Source organism: Mus caroli, unplaced genomic scaffold, assembly GCF_978045245.1.
Source record: "Mus caroli unplaced genomic scaffold, Mus_caroli_1 scaffold_1, whole genome shotgun sequence".
Taxonomy (NCBI): domain Eukaryota; kingdom Metazoa; phylum Chordata; class Mammalia; order Rodentia; family Muridae; genus Mus; species Mus caroli.
Window position 1 is genome coordinate 127,164,068 of NW_028227256.1, and position 4,989 is coordinate 127,169,056.

Genomic DNA, 4,989 nt, shown 5'->3' on the forward strand with positions numbered 1-4,989 from the left:
ATTTTTCAAACCCTAAACACTTTTATCTCTCTTCTAGCCCACTACACACCAGGAAAGGTTAATAGGACAAGGCAGGATGTGAACCTGTTTAGAAATAAGTTTTGGGGCAATTCCAGATTTTATTGTCAAGATATCAGCAGTTTAGCTCACACAAATCAGCAGTGGCAGCTTGACCCACTAGCAAACACCATTTATGAATCAACAATGGCAGTTCAATCCAGAAAAAAACTGTGAGGCTCTGCCAGTTGACCCAAGTCCATGGAAGCAGCAAGAAGCCACCAGAATATCAGGAGAAGTTTTTTGGTACATTTCTCTCTACAAGGCCATGAGAAATGATGATCATCAAGGAAGGCAAGGTGAACCAGTACTACAGCATTGTCCACAATCTATTGGCTTATACTTACACCCTTTCCAAACATGTTCTCTCAAGTTTCAGCTCTAACAAAACATCACATTCCCTTTTTCCAGGCGGCTTCCAGAAAAACCCCATGTCTTTTCTCAGCGAAATATCCTCCCATGTGTCTGCTTCAGCAAAACATCCTCTCATAAGACAGTTTCGAGTAAAACATTACATGACACAACTGATCTCCAAAAAAAAAAAACCCCAAAATTTCCACTTCATACTGTGGTACTGCAGAAAAGCTTAAGGCAGTGGAAAGTGCAGCAAGGTTAGCTGGGTATAGAAGCTTTTTCTGTCTTGGAGAAGTTTTTCCTGTCTAGTAGTCTTTGCCATTTTGTTGAAGAACAAAAAAATACACTCAGTCAGCTCTAGCTCAGAACATGCAAAATTGATTAGGTTTTACAATTTAAACAACTTATAACAGTCCCTGTCTTAAATCTGATCTCACAAGCAGTGATTCAGGCTGTGAATTCTAGTCCTACAATATGATAGAGTAATAAAAAGTGTTTTACTATGACACTTAACATTCACACATGCATACCCACAGGCACATGCTTTGTCTAGCTATACTGTAGATTCCAATAACTTGATTACAGTATATAATAATATATTGTCAGGAGCTATAATGGGACAAGCTAATAACTAGCAGGTGATCATCCTGAAATGGCCTGCTTCAGATTATTATATAATCTGTGGCACGTGTGCCCTTATTAAGCAAGGCTGTAAGGGATTCATTTTAGGAAAGATTTCTGCATTAACATGCTTTTCTTGTTATTATGAAACATATATAACAATCACTAAATAATAGCACACCCCTTTGGAACAGATCTCTGCAGATCCATGAAGATGTAAGTCTTAATGATGATTCTATAAGATTTCCTAAAATTATATCTGTGACTATTAAGCTCTTTTATAGTGGAACTGCCATTGGGTCCTTTTCTGAGAGTCAAAACTGCAATGAGAACTCTGCCAGTCTCCCAAGTGTCACCAGTTAATTAGCCTTAGGTGGTAACCAGGTTTTCTCCTACTCAGAGCACATTCAAAGAGGTTGTAAAACAATTAACCAAAGGTCATAAAAATGGAACTAATGATTTATTATGGGTGCTAGGACAGAAGACAAAATATTGACTGGGTTTGTCTATATAAAACTTCAACACGAATAACTTAGTTATGGTTTTAAACCTTCAGGGAACCTGTGGAGCTGAGACAGGTTTAGCCAGATAATTACTCCTAATGGATATGCATGTAATCATTCCCGGCTATAAACTTCTATTTCAACTTATGATTTGATTTGTGTGTGTGTGTGTGTGAACTTGCGATGATCTTTGTAACATGTGATCATGTATTGTGAAAGATGTCTAAGTGGCGAGGACAAGGAGAGAGAGGAGAATATATTGCCTTTCCCCATTTAGAGTAGAAGTTTTCCCCTTTTCCTCTCCCGGAAAACTCTTTTCCCTTACTAGAATTTTTGCCCCCTTAGAGAACTTTCCCCCTTCCCCGTTTAGGATCTTTCTGCCTTTCCCCTTAGTTAGCTTTCATTGAAAACCTTTTACAACTTAGTGATAAATGCTATAATCATTTTTCTAAGTGTCCCCTTTTCTTCCTGTGACTTCTGACTAGCAGGCTGAAAGTCAGAGCCAAGTAGCTCCTGCTGAGATGGAACAAATGTAATCCTTTGCTGTTTGAAGATGTGCTAAGTGCCAGAGACTGCAGTTTCTGGCCTCAGAAGATCATAGAAGGCATGTCAGCTACAGTAGCATAGTAACTTAGATAAGTAAACTTTTTATTATTAGTAATATATATCTAAATATCTAGTAAGACCAAGTCTTACCCCTGAATCATAACACAGTCTTACCCTTCAGCCACACTCTTTCTCCTCCGCTGCCTCAGCCTGTAAACCCAGCTCCAAAGGACTCAGTGCTTATTCTTAGCCCTCAAGTACTAGACATGCACATGGAGACATAGATGTAGATGCACGCAAAACACTCACACACATGAAATAACAAAACCAATAAATCTAAACAGAAAATGTCGTGAACACTAAGACAACGGAAAATAAACCAAATTGTTTTTATGCTTTAAGAGCAGAGAAATATTGACAGGAAATTATGCTTAGATTTCGAGATCTTTTTCTAGTCATTTCTTTTTTTTTTTATTTTTTAAATTATTTTCTTTCCTATATTCATATGTAAAGTTATAACAATGGGGTTTAGCTCGAAAGTGACCTTGGTTCTTCGAACAAAACTAAAACTGTATAAACGAAATTACCGAACAGGGAACTGGAGTAATTTCAGACAGACTGTATACTGACTGGGTCAGGACACAATGGGAGCTATCCTGTGTGCCCTCATCATGTACGCTTGCATCCTGGTGAACCTCAGGCATGCGCGCGTGCACACACACACACACACACACACAGAGAGAGAGAGAGAGAGAGAGAGAGAGAGAGAGAGAGAGAGAGAACCACGGGGAAGCTAAGAGGTGTCCGCCTGGATCCATGGGGTGCTGACAAAGAAAGGGGTGGGGGGCTCAGATATATCCACAAACACTTTCTGTGCTGCCTGCAGAAATACTGACTTGTAAAGCAGGAAGCACACAAGAACCCAGGGTGAGCTTTGTTTACACTGTTTAAATAAAGGCAGGTTGGGCCTTCTCACTCACTCAGAGTTATATAACTCAAACCGACTCTTCCCCTGGATGCTCTCCTCAGGGAACACCCAGGGGAAGTCAGAGCAACCAGTAGGCATAGATAGCAAACACTCAAGAATCCTTTCACATTCTCAGGTAAAGATGGAGACCTCAAGCGCTCCTACTTCACAGCCGCTGACACTGGCGCCCTCGTGTGGTACGAGGTGGGATACTCCTGGGCGCGCACACAAACTGCTGCAGACTTTATTTGCTTCATTCGATTCATTAACTGGGCTCTTGTGTCCTCAACTAACCAGTGTGGCGGATGATACTCGCAACGTTTAAACTAAATTATCCCTCAGAGTTAAAAGTTTTTCTACAGAAAACTGTTGACAGAAAACACAAGCAATTAATCCCACGAGTGCAATGGCATTGTCTAGTCATTTCTTAATCATGATTTTGTTAGTATGCCAGTCACTGACCTTGCCTATGTGTAACTGATGTGTTCAAGATTAACTTGCTTGCTCTCTACAAGATGTTTTTATTCTTGCCATTTTACCAGAAAGAAACTGAGGAACAAAGATCTTTTATTTCAAATGGAGATGTAGGAGAGTTAGCAGCAGTATTTGGCTACTGGTATTTGCCTAACTCCTCGCAAAAGCATAGCTTTTATGGTATGTTTTAATAAGTTAACAGTGTATATAGAATGATGATGCATTTGGATATTTGAAGGATAGATTTGTGGTTATTTGCCAGTGGCATTGCTTCTTTATGTTTCCTTCTGCTTCTTACAAAATAGACCATCAGTTTTTTTAACTTTCAAATTTATTTTTCTATTTTACTAGGAACAAACACATTTTTATTCAACATTTTATTCCTTTCTACCTACTGGAAGAAGGTAGAATATAATCATTGCACTTTCCATTTTTCCTTGCTTACAGAGACAAAATAATTTTAAAAAAGTATTTCCTGGAAATATGAATTTTCCTCTATCAATCCAAGGAAATGTAAGAAGAGCTAAAACTGTCCCTGTGGGAGTAAGAAAATATATTTTTTCTCATGGATCCTGGCAGGGATGATGTCTTTAAACATGGACACAGTTTAAGTAATTTTTAAACATTAATCTGTTAGGTCCAGAAATAGGTGTGTTTGTAGTCTGGTGAATATTTTATAGAATTAATTACAGCAGTTAAAATCTACACACAAAGTTTATATTTAAAGTGCAAGGAAAGAAAAAAGAAATCTCAGAGACATCACCTATTTCTATCCACATCTATTCCATTATTAATACTTATTATGTTGTATATACTTATTAGAGATAGCTTTTAAAACTAATTTTAATAATAATAATATAATTTTTAAATGGAAGACTAATTTCATTAGTGTAAAAACAATTCAGGGTTCCATGTGAAGTGACAATGGGAAGCACTCAGACACGAATGAGGAAGGCTCAGAGGAAGCAAGGATGGTGCCTACAAAGAGAACACAGATGCAAACGACACTGGTATGGGCTTTCTCTCTGGGTATCAGGAGTGTAGCTCCAGCAATGTTAATTCAATATTTAGGGAAATGCTGATCAAATCAGAGAGAAACCTTGAGAATTCACAGATGGCTGTTGTAGTCTTCATGGTCATCAGTCCTTTCAACTTCCTCCTTTCAGGTTGGAGTAAGGTCAGAGAGACTACATGACTTCCCATCACAGAGGTGATGGCTTGCACATGGCCTGAGTTAAAGACACTATTCACAGTTAACAGGAGGCTGGTAGACTGGGCTGGATGTGTGTAGGAAGGAGGATGAGGAATATTTACAGTAACTCTGAACTCTAAGGACATGGGTGATGTGCACGTGTGAGACAGCGAGAGACTGAGCAGTCTAGGGACACAACAGTGTGAGTGAACCAAGGTGAATTGTGTACCTCAGATTTTTAAATAAATGTATTATTAATTGTATATACAAGTAAG